Below are 14,328 nucleotides of genomic sequence, written 5' to 3'. Positions count from 1 at the left end.
AAACAGAGGCTTTCCCCAGGGCAGAAAAGGTCTATGAGCAAAATCCATTTAATCATGGAGTCAGACTCAGGACCACGCTTCAAGCTGGGAGCTGCATTGCTAGTGCCAGCTCAGAATCTTGCCATAAAATCAGATATTTTCTCAGCACTAGACGGAGCATCATGCCTGCAGCCTTTCTGCTAGCCTTGTATTTTCTTGTAGATGTCTTTTTTTCTCATCGTCTGAAGTTTTCAACAGACATAGTGCAGTGGCCACTGTTATTAAATACAAGGAATCTGTGATTTAATAGTATTAATAAATAATAGTTTGTTGAAAGGAAGGGATGGTTTTTCAGATGTCTTAGCATAAGAGCACCTAGAGACTTGCAGGTTTAAGAATTGAAAGTGTTTAATTCAAAACTGCACTGCTGTTCCACAGAAGGCAGGATGCCTAACAGAAGTACAGCAACAATAATAAATGTTTAGTATGCCAAATGAGAAGGATCAAGGCACTATTATTTTTATCCAGAGATGACAGTTATACAGCAGTAACAATTATGTCCTTTTATAAGATATATGTGGGAATAGATGCAAATTCTGATTTTTGCCTGGGCTTAATAGCCCTTTGCCATGCAAAAATTGACAAATTGGTACCGCATGTAACAAGACTGTGATTTGTCTAGGTGCTGTGATAAACTAATAAAAGCAAACTTACAGTAATGCATGCACCTATGAGCATATGGGCATTTGCTCATACTGTCATTATTTAAAAAAATGCATTGTTCAATAATAGAGTGTGGAGATTGCAAGGTCAAATCAGAGCCAAAGATGTGAGTTTGCTGATTTTGGAGCAAATGATCTCATTTCATTCCTGGAAGGGTGGAGGCCTAAACAGTCTAGAACTGGATATAAACATTACAAAATGTATTGAAAGCAAATGCATTTTGGTACTGAAAGAATAGCATGCCTAAAAACAGAAAGTCTGCAGGAAAGAACTATGTATGTGATGTTGGAGGGACTGCTTACATTTGACTACACATGTAATTAGCAGCATATGTCAAACATTCATTCCTAGACTCCTATGGCTGCTGTTACAACAGAAGTTGACAGCCACAACCGAAAGGGAACCGGAGGGATGTTTGATGTATCTAGAGCCAAAGAAAGTAATAAAAGCTCTGTTAGTGCCCCATCCACACCAGCTTGTGAGACCATCTTGGATGCTTAGGAAAGAGCAGATATTTTGGAATATCATAGATGTCATGTTTGAATGGCAATGCGTTGTTTATAAGACAATAAAGCTGATTGCAGCATAGCTGTGCAGGACTATGAGGAAATGTCGTGCAACCCTTCCCTTTGAAATAGTGGCATCCCTTTAGTTAGTTCACCGTAGAAGTATGGCTAATAATCTGATACAAGCAGTTGCACTGGCCCCTTCATGGTTCAAAGTCTCTTGGTGACCAGTTAGAATCTTCATTTTACCCAGTCCGTTTTAAACATTAAGTGCAGTGAGCCATGGTCACATTTCCATTTTAGATTGCCCATTTGAGGAGTCTTTGATGCAAGTTTCACTTCAGTGTCAGAAGGTGAAAAGATATTTTATGTTCAAATAGATATTAGATGTGCTGAGTCTCAGCAATCCTACTGGAGCCCCTCCTTTCAATGCAATAGGACTGTGACTTAGTGGTCAAATCTGGAAAGATTTTATGCCCGTACTGCAGGTCATGAACTTGAAAGTAAATTGAAACAGAAAGAATAAATTCTTCAAATGCTTTTCATTTATTTCTATTTGATCATCCATTCCATTTCCTTTTCCCTGGCTCCTCTGATTGTTAATTTTACAGGTTATGGATCTTTATTAAAGAAATACACCAGGAAGATGCTATTAATGATGAATAAAGGCTTTATATATTTCTTTTTAATAATTCAGGTTCATTATGGTCAGTGCTATTACACTAAATACTAGATTAATTAATAAAGATGGGATTGCACTGACAGGAAATTGTCACTGTAACATGTCATCCTGTCTCAGAAGGTGGCAATTAATTAACACTTAAAATCCAATTTGGAATCATAATAGAGTTTTTATTAAAGTTCTTGCCATTCTCACATATACTGATGAATTACCTCTCATCAGCAAAGTTACTGGAAGGACTGTCGCAGAGCAGAAGATGACCCAGTGCTGTCTCATGGAAAAGTACCTACTTGCATACACATTTAATCAACTCTAACAGGAGAAGTCAGAATCTGTTCTGAACTTGTATCTCTGCTGAAGAGGAAGAGGGGATTAGAACTGACAACCGGGCCGTTACATTGCTTGCTGTTAACAGTCCTAGTAGTTCATTGGATTCATGTATACTGTCTAAACTAGCTTAGTCAGGATGATCAACCCTCAGTATTCGAAAAACATGATTCAGGCTTCAAAAATTATAAGAATTTTAAAAATAATATAGGTAGTGGTGGTTTTTTACAAGCCTTCTTGTTTCTGTGCCTTAGGCCCACAATTAGATCCTAATGTTTTGTCCTTTTTTTAATAAGAAATGGTGAGACATTGGTTGTCCTGCTTGGGAGCAGCTGTCCACAGCATGGCAGGAGGTCTTTCACCACGTTGGTGTTTGGCTGTCACTGTGGTGCAGACGATGAGAACAGGAACAATGCAAGCCCGGGGAACAGAACCGCTATTCTTATTCCCTTGGGGCCTCTGACCAAGCCAAGTGTTGTCCCTCTTTGGGCTTTGGAGTTAGCACAAACCATGACCCTAGGTCTGAGAATATCACCCTTCCACAGGGCCCCACAGGGCAGGGAGAGGCCAAGAGATGGATGGGTGATCTGGGATATTATTCTCTCAGTCTTTTTCTTCTGAATACTGCTGCTTGAGCCCAGAATCTGTTCAACAAAGTAGTATTTCCAGACTGAATGGGTGTCATGATCAGCACAGCTTCCTTCTTGCAGTTCTACCTCTACATGTATTTTGCAGCATCTCATAATTCCCCAAATGCCTAGACTCCTTATGATATGGCCCCTTTTGCCTCCCCAGAACAGTCCCTAGAAACCAATATCAGGCTTAACTGTTTATGCAGCTTCCCAGCTCACTTCACTGGGGGAAGAGGAATTAGCATTTAGCACGTGTCTGACAGCAGGCACTGTCACCAGTAACTCCCTGCATGGCACCAGGAATCATGATACTCTAACTCAAACATCTCAGCTTATCATGCAGATAAAGAACAGGAACTGCAGACTGAATAGGCCGTGATACATGTATATAAATATAAGCATATATCTGTATATGCATATCTAGAGAGAAAATAAGGGAAATATTCTCTTAATAATGTTTTATCTCATCAGCAAGACTTACAAGAAAATCCATGTATGATTAAGTCAACAAAATCCTTAAACTAGAGAAATCAGAGCAGGAAACTGGGCCATATGCCACCTAATTCATTTTGGTCATGCATAGCACTTTACTAACTTCCAGCAGAATTCAAGGGTATTATTAACTGACCATGACAATATTTAAATAATAGAAAAGTAGTGTTAATGATCAGACAAGAGCCAAGAGAGGAGTTTTTGCTTTTCTTTCAGAAATCAAAGCTAAGTGTTCCGTGGGTGGGCTGTTCAAATACGGATATTAGGTAAACTTTTAACAAATAAAACTGTCATTTTAGCAATCCCAACAGCAAAATCTCCTTTCAGTGCATGTAGCAGGAACAGGATGGGCAGAAATAGCTAAATAGCAATTACTTGTACACATAATGATAAATACACATAATGAGAGGAACCGTATTCTTTCCAGTTGATTCTGGTGTGTGGAAGCTCCTTGGGGTAAGAGCACAATTCAGGTTCTGTCCTTCTTTTGCCTGTATCCTCTTCACAGACAACCAGGATAGGCTGCTGGTTGCTCTGGCAACTCTTGGCATGTGGACACATCTCTCTGATCTCAGATATGTGGAAAAAAAAAAACACACAAAAGCTAGTGGAGAGACAATCAGTAACTTGTTCCTACTGAGCGTCTCTACCAGTTGAGCATACTTCTGGATGTCCTGTTTCTGTAATCAGAATTTGCAATTCCATTGCTGAAAACTTGAAAGGAAGTGATAGGTAAGGTGTGATTGGTGACAGCAACAGCTCCATTTCGAATCTCTGGAAGACACAGAGTATGCAGCATTTCTGAAAACCAAAACCTAATCATCTCTCCAGGACCTTGTGGACCAGAAATGGGGAAGCAGCAAGCAGCTGCTGAATAACCAGCAAACTAATAAAATGTATACCATGAGTATGACTAAGTAATGATCTTACATTGACTTGGTGCCATCACCTCGAGTTGTCGAACAAAGACGCATACTCAGCAAGCTGCAGCACAAGGATAATTTTTATCTACTCAGAGAAATATGCTTACTCCTGGAATGCAGTACATCTGTATTTTGACTGCATATGGTGACGCTGCACGACAACTCAAAACCCAGAAATCAACAGAAAATCTTGCATCCACTAGAAACTGCAAAACATATTTTGGAAAGGAAAAAGAAAATTATCTGAAGCCAGATTCAGTTTTATTTGAAGCTAATGCTTTCATTTCATACCATGGAAACGAGGCAGTGTGGTCGTTAATTACAGCTAGTTTTATGTATTGTCTGACAGCATCTTCAGTAACACAGCAGACTTCAGTGTCCTGCTGAGACACGTCGAAAACTGAGTTGGAGAACAGGAAAATGTTATCTATATAGAATCACTGCATCACCTATCTTCTATCCCTGTAGCAGTTTACCTGCCTTCTGTATGACACCAAGGGTATATAACATATCTTGCATGTGTCTGGATCTGCAGAAATTACAAGATATGATGGTCTAGCCTGCAAGTGTGTGGTAGAATTGCAGCTGCAGGTGCTTGACACTACAGCCTGTGCGGACAGACCTCACAGTGCTCATATAAACCTCACTCTCTCATTGCTATTGAGAAGACTGCATGTGAAAAATGTTTTTTGTCTGTCAGCTATTCTGCAGTTATAACACCGCGGTTTTGTATCAGCAAATGCTCCAGGGATGCTGGTGAGGGAGAAGAAGGGGAGGGGAAACTGTTATAACCAAAACCTGACCAGAGTGGCTAAGGAATAAAAAGAAATTTTACCATGGAGTAAAAAACTACGGAACCCTCAGCCTCGGTTAGCTTCTGGTCAGCAGTCTGGTCCTCTGCCCTGAGTGTGGTGGGTGCCAGCACAGCACCCAGGATACCCCCTTCGCCCAGCTCAGTGGATGCTGTTGATCCATTTGAATGAGCCGACTGTGCCAGAAAGCCTGGGCAGGGAGTTGCTGCTCGGAGTGAGTAGGGTTTCTCTTTTCCCTTCCCTTCCTTTCCCTTCCCTTTCCTTCCCTTCTCTTTTTCCAGCTGCTTCAGAAGTATATAGGCCAAATTGGCTCTTTTAAGGTTTTCAGCATTATCGTTATGCTTGATAAAAATCTAGTTACCAGAGGGGCCTGAAGGCAACTGCAACGATTAACAGTCACATACCGTTTATCTAGTTGAAACCAAAGAGTGTCTGCTGGCCACATGCAGTGATGTTCAGGCTGGTGTCAGCCCCACGGCTGCCCACTGCACAGTCAAGGGTGTCATTTGGCAGTAACACTCAATTAGTGAGCCTGTGTCCTGGCTGCTATTTTTTTCCTGGTTCACATCACTGCATACAGCCACTGTGAGAATGCAACTGCTTGTATATTTTAAGCTATCATTAAAACATTTAGAACTGAAAACTAGAACCAAAAAAATTGATTAATTAGTAGAGATAGTCCTCTCCTGAACTTCAGGGAATGGCATTTCATATAGTATTTTCCTTCAAAATACTGTAGTAATTCAGCAAAGTGATGAAGTCTCTACCATTTATTACTATTTTCCTCTAGTATCTTTCCTGGTGACTCATGCACTATGTCTTTGTAAGCCAATAATTATTTTAAATTTCCATATTGTGTCAAATTTAATTATTTTTCTAGTGTTTAATCCAGTACTTTTAACTCTTTCTCCTTGGAATCTCTATCTTCATTATTACTCAGAGGCAGATTTAGATGTGCAGTATATATAATAGATCTTTAGTACTGAAAAGAATATCCATTATTTTTTATTTAGGGCTTCCCTGATACGTAGTTGGGCTGTGGATGTCAGCCAGAATTACAGGTTTCTCCTTACCATATCAGCTGGTGTGTTATTAAGAAGTATGGTGGGTATACAGAGCAGGAATATATCCTTTTTGTTGTTCCTATGTCCTTTCATTTATTACTCCAAAGTAGATGGATCTAAAAACCTGTTTGTTAATTGTTTTTTCTGTAGGATAAAATAATTTTGTTGTATTCTGAACCATATTTGTAGCCCCTCAGAGATTCTGGTAAAAGAAGATTTTGAAAGCCTGTGAAAACCAAAGAAAGTACTGCTGCGAAGGCCTTGGGGATACAATAGTTGATGCAGAAGCCTTAAAGGCGCAAGTACAGACAAGGTGACTGATTTCCGTTGCTTTCTGGTGGGCGGTTAGGCTCCTGTCCTTGGGAATTCCTCCAGCGGTACTCTGTTTGAGGCACAGAACTTCAGATTCAGCCTGGATTTGTTCGGAACCCAGTGCTGGGGCTGAAGCACGTGTAAACCTATAGAAATGCTGTTGCAGTTTGATTTTTTCTAAGAAAATGAGTATCACCTGATTTTGCAATTACAATGTCTCCCAGCTGCTCTGACCTATTAAATAGAAGAGTCTCAACACCACTCCTGCCCTTGTTCTGCTTCTTTCTGGGTTTCTGTAGCAAGAGGCAGGTGGTTGGTAAAGGCTGCTTTAGGAATTGTGTTAACAGGGCGGGCCAGAGTAGATAAAATGCAAACCTAATGCCTAAATGGGGCTGAGAGTTTCTTAGTGGTTTAGGTTTAGGGGCTTCTGTTCTTTAGAGAAGAAAAAATCTTTTGTTTCTGCTCTCCCTGTCTTGGTCCACCTAGGAAGGAGAAATGCTGTGGTAACATGCAGATATGCTTTTCTCATGACCTTGCCAGCTTCTGAATCAAATGGCAAGCCTATGTAAGTGACTGGATGCCTTTGGGATCCCTTTTCATCCCCAGCAGAGGCTAGAAGAAGCAGGACGCAGTTAGGGTAAAAGAGGAGCACGCTTTGGCAGGCTCTAGTAGCCTTTCCAATGTCTGATATCAGCTGGGGTGTCAGCAGTAGTGCACTGACAGCAGAAAATAAGGGGCTAGAGGCTCGCCCCTTAGCACTGCTGCCTGCAGTATGCGCTCTGAGCCAAGTGCCCGGGGAGCAGCTGTGCTGCTTTGTGGTCTCCTGTCACTGATGCAGCAGCAGCTTGTCCTAATCGACCTGCCTCCAGTGTGCATAACGAGCTCCTGTGTTGTGTCAGGGATATAAATCCAAGAAACCGAGTGCAAACGTGGAGAGAAAAGTCCTTGTTCTCAGTTGGGGGCAGGCACAGCTTTAGGAAGCTGCTTGGCAGTGTGTCCGTCCTCCCCGGGTGTCATCGGGGGCGGCAGGAGCACTGGTTTCTGCACACCAATTTGTTATGGTAGCCTGGGCTTACTGGCTGCAGACAGTAGTGCTGTTGTGAGCGAATCCAGCACGCGCACAAACGCGCTTTTCTCAGCATGCGAGATAACACAGCTTTCCTGGCTCAGAAGGGTATTTGGTTGTTGATTAGCAAACGCTGCTAAGTTATCAGCGTTAAGGGGGGCTGTGAGCACCCCTCTCTGTGAAGGAGGGACCACTGGCTCTGAGCTGCCAGCTTTCTCACATCAGGCTTCATGTTACTTTGAAGAATTAACCATTTATATACCTGCTAGTCTTATACCATGAGGCAAGAGGAGCAACCCCCTCTGCATCTGGTAAAAGTGCTGCAGGGATAAAGCCCTGGGACCTTGTGGGTGCACTGGCCAAGTGCTTGCTCTCTGCCAGGGGTGAGCCACAGCCTTGGGGCTTTCAGCCCTGCAGAACTGCTGGGCAGGAGGAGCAATGCTGCCTGAACGCTTGGTCTGCACTCCCAAGAAGCTCTGCAGATACCTGGGTGCAGCCCAGATACCCCAGACAAGCAGAAGTAAGGAACACCCAGGTGTTGTTCTGGACTAGGAAGGGCTGACTGGCCAGAGCTTTTTCTTTTCCTGGCTCTGCCATACCCCAGCTTCTGACCTGAAATTAGTTTTCTCTCTGTGCAACTATTTCCCTCCTTTACCTAGTGGTGTTAAGCAGCCTTGGCTTGCTTGTGCTCCAACAGCTCTAAGAGCAAGTTAAAGCCCTCCAAGGCTCAGGACCGTGCACAGCACCCAGCAGTGCGAGGGGAGGAGGAGGCAACTCCAGCAGCATCTGTGCATGTCCACAGAAAGCTCCGTTCAGAGAAAAGCTCCCAGTCTGACGACATTCCTATCCGAGGCCCAGCCACACATCCATCCTCAGCCTTGGCCTGGATGGATAGCTTGTGAGGCTGATGAGCTTTTCTGCAGCACATAGTTGCCTGCAGAAAGTGATGATAAGTTACTGCCTAAACAGAGAGATCCTAGAAAGAGTTGGCTTTGTGCTTTCACGAGGAAACTCATCTGCAGTTCTAGTTTGCCTCACAGCCTTTCGGGACGGCCAGGCTTCTCTACCAGGGTGAGCAGAGGAGAGGAATATAAAGGGCTCTTCCATTTCTGTAGGATCCTGGCCCTCACATGTTTAATGACTCATGCTTGGGATTCAAGTGGGAGATGATCATCTGCCCTCTGGCTTGTGGTACTTTGCTTTTGCCCACACTGGGACAGAAGAGACTGGCACATCCCACCTGGAACATCTGGTTCAGAAATGCTGTGCAACAGAAAGGAGATGAGGCGATGTGTAGTTTCCCCATGAAATAACCTCCTCCAAACTGACCAAGCCCTAAGTCTTTCCCCTTCTTGCTGGCCTATGTAGCTCACCCTGGAAACTGTGGCTGTCTGGAAACCATCTCTTAGAGGAAAACAGACTTGCCATGGAGCTAGGCAGGGAGCCTAGGACACAGGCTGCTAGTGCAGCCTGGCAATAAGCCCCCAGTCCCTCGTGGCCCTGTGATTACTGCAGTTAGCAGCGGCAGAGTGAGGGTCCAGGAGGCCGTAGCTCCGCCAGCTCCTGCATCCATGCATGCTTTCCCTCAGGCACCTGAGTCAGCCCTCGCGTGACCGGCAGCCCATGGATCCATGCAGCCTTGGTGCCAGATCTTGTTTTTCTCAGAAACCCACTGTTCTTCAGCGGGGCGTTCCTGCGGGTGCACAGATACCCTTGTCCGTCCTCCGAAGTCACAGCTCCCACGATGGGGCTCAGTCCTTGCAGAAGCAGTGGAGCAGAGCTCTCCTGGGAGAGACCAGGGCTTTAAGGGAATGATAAAGTTGCCACTCGCAGGAATGGAGCGTTTTCCCTCGTGATCTAGATCGAAGGGGCTGTCTCTTCAGTCAGCTGTGCCTCATATCCCATCCTACTAGAATGCCTTTTTTAGGCAGGACACCTGCACTGGCAGTGTCGCTCATTAATTTTTATGCAGACACTAATTAGAGGCCTTGTGTCCTCCTCTTTTGCTGTCTTTTATGTGTCAGTTCCACTTCTTCCATCTGCTTGTTTTTGTTTCTCTCTTTTCTGTGCTGACTCATGTGCCAACAGCAGCGTGTGCATGTCTGGAGATGCCTGGGGCATGTGGTGACCATCCTCCTGCAGCGGGCTCCAGAGAAGCACCTCCTTCCGTTTATGCCTGTGAATCAAAGATTTGCTCTGTACCAGAATGGGCAGCGTAACCCAGCAGACCAGGTGTACAGCTGGCATTTGAGCAGCCGGGAGGGAGGAGAGGGTTTGCACCGTGCGAGCCAGAGCCAGCTTCTGCAGGGTCCCAGCACTCCCAGTTGACCAAGGGCTCTCTAGGCTGTGATTCAGACTGGAAACCTCCCTTAGGTGCTTTGGGTCATTCTTCAGGGGAACCGGACCCCTCCATGGATGGTGCAGGAGCCTAGACGGCAGCTCCTGCCCTCTCACCTCGTGCTGGGGCCTTCCTTTTGTGCTCGCGTGGAGGTGGGAAGAGCACGCGTTCAGGGTGGGTCTGCACGTGTTTCTCCTGGCTGCGGAAGCCGCATTGGAATCGCGCAGCCGCGAGGTCTGAGCGCTCCTCGCTGTCGCTGCGCCGCGGCGTCACCGCTGCCAAAGTACCCGGCACCTTTGGAACAAAGGGAGCGCTCGGCTCTCCGACCTCTGGATACTGAGCGCCGCTGGTTGGTCACATCCTGTGCACAGATGTACTGTCGCCTTTTATTTACTCCAAATTTACCTGCCATAAACTCCAGCAGCTTCCCTGGAGCTGCTCCCATGTTAGAAAAAAAAAGCAACAACACTTTTCTCTTGTGCTTTTCTGTCTACTCCCTTCTATATATTAAAAAGAAACCTCCCAAACTGCTCCCAGGTCTGGTCTGGAGGAGCAGAGACCCAGCAATTGCTTCGTTTGGCCTGTTCTGTGTCTGTCTCTCCTTTCCTCCTTCAGATTCTTTTTTTTTTTTTGCCTTTTCTCTACTTCTTTTCATTTTGCTTCCTGTTTTATCTTGTTTATTCCTCTTTTGAGAAGGAGAGAGAGGGAGGGTGAAGGAGAATCCTTTGAAAAGTCTGGTTAAATGAACCACTGTGGGAGTCCAAATACTCTTTATAGTCAAGCAAGCTGGTAGAGAAGTGACTGCCAGAATATTAAGCTGTGGGCTGAATGGGGACTGCGAAGAGCACCCTTACGGTCCCCCTGCTAGAGGGAGCGGAGGGGATGGGGAGTCCCGCTTGTCCAGGATTCAAACTCACTCTGAAATCGCAAGTCCAAACTTTCGAAGAGGGCTTCAGAGAGCTGGTGTTTGGGTCTCATCTGAGAGTGGCAGACGCGTGTTGTGGGTTCCCTTCAGCCACAGCAGCACCTACGTTTCCGTCTCCGTTATCTTCTTGCAGGCTGTACGTTTCTGTGTCTGGTCTGGCGCTGGCAAGATCTGCATCTGAGCTCTGGTCCTGTTCGCTCCGGCAGAACGCACGTCTTTGGCTGCGACCTGTTTTCTCATTGTAGTCTTTTCTTGGCTGTCCTAGAAGCAGCTGGGCACAAATTGCTTTCATTCCAGCATCATCATTTTCATACTACAGGCTTCCAGCTAGTTAGAGCTACGCTGAGGAGAGTGGGGGCAGAGCGGTGACATTTCCCTTCAGTACAGAAAATAAACACGTTCACAGAACCAGAACCAGAAGCTTTCAGCAAAAGATCCTGTTCCTTTCATGTAGCCCCAAACGCCAGCTGCTTTTCTGGCACTGCAGATGCAGTAACGCTGCTTAGTGCTGAATGTGCCCGAGAGATGTCACCTGAACGTGTTTTGCAGAAAGCAGCAGGAAGACTATATGTAATACAGCTGCCTTCTGCTAAAGACAGTTTTGAGTTTCATGTCCTTCCCTTACTTTGGGGGACCTTGTGGGAAGGGGCACTGTAGATTCCACTTACTGTAAAGTGACCTTGTTCATGCAGCCCATTACTTCTTAGCTGCGAGTCTTGATCAACAAATCCTTTCTATTTTCTCTAGCCAGATGCCCTATTAGTGATTTTTGCCTGACCACCCCCCTCTACTGCTGCACACTTCTCCCCGCTCCCTCCCGCTCAGGGCAGAGAAGCCCACGGTACACTGCAAAGGCGGCAGCAGGGTATTGCCTGCTTGCCCCTAGGCCAGCAGGACCTCCAGCATCCCTCCTCCCCGGCATTTCTTGGTGGCTCTGCACAGGCAGGTTGCTGTGCGAAAGTCGTGATGATTGCTGGCTCCCGCTGCCCTCCCACCCCTCGCTGACTCATGCGGTCAGGCCCTTTCCTGCCTTGTTCTTCTATCTATAAAGCTTTGCTTGTCAGCAGTGACCCAGCCACATCTCTGTGCATTTTCAAGACGCTAGGGGAGCCTTTAATGAATGTCGATTTGCTTTTGGTTCGGTGCCTGTTAACCTTGACCCCAGACCCCCAGGTGTGGGGTATGGCCATTAAATCTGACTGCCCGGGCTTTGGGCACCATCTGGCTGCTTGCTGCCGAGCTCCCGGGTGTCCATGGCTCTCTCGAGGCGGAGGTGGCTGGGCAAGCCGGTCTGAGGCCGGTCTGCCAAGCAGCCCTGCCTGCGCTGAACGGCTGCAGGCTCCTCAGACCAGCCCTGACACCTCTATGTTTGACTGCGTTACAGAGCACTGCACGTGGTCAAGCTGCGGCTTTCTCCTTTTGGCCTGGAGTAAGGATTAAAACCACAGCCTGCGCTGCTGCAAGGCTCTTCTGGAGGGAAAAGCTGTGCCCAGAGCTTCCATGGTGCTTTTGGGGCAGCTCCCCCACCCAAGCAGAGCGCACCTTGCTCTTTAGCACGGCTGCCAGTGCACATCTCACTGGCAACCTCTGAGCTGCAGTAACCCTCCTTAGGTCTGCCAGCCCTGGCCTCCTGCCCTCCACGTCTCTGAGCGGGGAGCACCTCAGGCTGTCCCTCCTAAGGCAGGCATCACAAAAGCCCTTTTCCCACAGTAAGATGCTCTGGGCAGCAGCCAGCAAACGCTCCAAGTGTCTAGAGCTGTCCTGGGACCACGCGGAGGCAGGTGGATGTAGTAGTGCGCTGACACAGCGGGACTGCTCTGTCCTGCAAACGGCTTCCTTAGAGGCAAGGAAAAAAATCCCTAAAATCCCTTTGGCCTGCTGTCCAGGGCTCTGCACCTGGGTCACCCGCAGCTGCAGAACTGCTCATACGCCTGCGGGAAAAGGATCTGCTGACGGAAATTGAGGATATATAAGGGCTTACTCCCATAGGCTTTAACATCTTTACTTCCCCCTACCCAGGGATCCAGCTCAGCTACTTTATGATAAATGGTCTTGGAGACTGTTTTGCTTGCCTTCGTCTCTTGAGAGGTTCTGCTTGCCATTAATCCTGACTAGTTCTCGCAGAGCTGCTGCTGGGACATGTCTCTACAGTGTCACAATCCATCCCTAAGGGCCATTTAAGCCACAAGAGCCTGAAAAGTTCAGTTTACAAAAAAAAAAGAAAAAGAAAAAAAGAAATCCCCAGCAGCAGCAAGTGAAGCTCAGTTGTGGTTGCAGCAGAGCTAACAGCCAGGGCCACTAGGGACCAAGTTATCTTTGCGCACCAGTGACCCAAGGAAAGGGGAAAGCATCGCCGGCTGTCGTGGAGCCGCCAGGCAGCACTGCAGCCGGGTTCTGGCGGAGGAGCCGCTCTGCCCGGCAGCGCCCACGGAGGGCCAGCAGCTTGCCCCTGCGCCCTCCCCTGCGCGGGCGAATGGGGTGTTTGCTGCAGCCTGCCGAACTGGTCCGTTTGCCGTGTCACGCACCGTGACCACCCGCCCCCAGCCCAACACCTGCAGTGCTTCTGCGGGCTTCACTGGTGTCCAGACCTCCCCTTTCGCTGGAGCTGGATGGGAGCAGACACCAAGGGAGGCTTACAGCCACTTTTTATAGCAACAGCCCACTCCATATGCCTAGACGCTTGGCACAGCTCAGGGTCAATGATCACTACCCAGTAACTGGGGATTTGCTTATAGGGTGAGCTAACAAGTTAATATAGAGCCATTGGAAGTTTGAATTAATCAGTGGAGCAGAAACGCGTTTGTAGAGAAAACCAGATTAAGTTCAAAAGCAGTCTTAGCCTAAAAGATACTAGATGACAAGGGTGACATGCTTGCCAAATACTTCTGTGCTTACATGGAGAGAAGGAAGACAGAGTAATTTTGAACGTGCACAGGTTAAAAAAGGAGTTGGTAGTGACACTTGTGAGCTACTGCTTGGTACTGATCAAGCAGGGACTAGTTTTGTTCAGTGCTGCTTGTGGGGGCTCTGGGGACCCTGCAGAGAAAGAGAAAAGCGTTGCAGGGCTGAAGGCTGGTCTTGGCATAGTGCCTCACTCAGGTCCCTTCCCCCAAGCCTGCAGATGGGCACTTTCATCCTCCTGCAACCTGCACTCAGCACAACCCCATCCAGTCATTTCTTGGGCTTTTCTTGTGCTAGTTACTCAGCTGCTCCAGTTGCCCAAGTAGCCTTCATGGTGCAACTGAAGTCTGAGCCTTGGGTGGGAGAGCAGGTACAAAATATTAAGTCAAAAGCTATCTTCACTTGCGGCTAGTGACATAGTGAGGATGGGGACACCGCACATCAACTCAAATTGGCAGCTCGGGCATAGACAAGCTGCAAACGCTGCACAGTATTTAGGGATCCAGGATGGAGTGAGAGGTTATTCAGGTAGGTGGCTCGGCTCCCAAATGAGTACATGTAGCTAAGGCCACTGCACGTGTGCGTGTGTGAGTGGATTTCAAGAGCTAGAGAAATTATGTCAAGATACAAACAGAAGTGAGGCAGT

This window comes from Struthio camelus, chromosome 25 (genome assembly GCF_040807025.1).
Source record: "Struthio camelus isolate bStrCam1 chromosome 25, bStrCam1.hap1, whole genome shotgun sequence".
Lineage (NCBI taxonomy): Eukaryota > Metazoa > Chordata > Aves > Struthioniformes > Struthionidae > Struthio > Struthio camelus.
The sequence above is the reverse complement of the archived record's forward strand: the minus strand, read 5'-3'. Positions refer to the sequence as shown.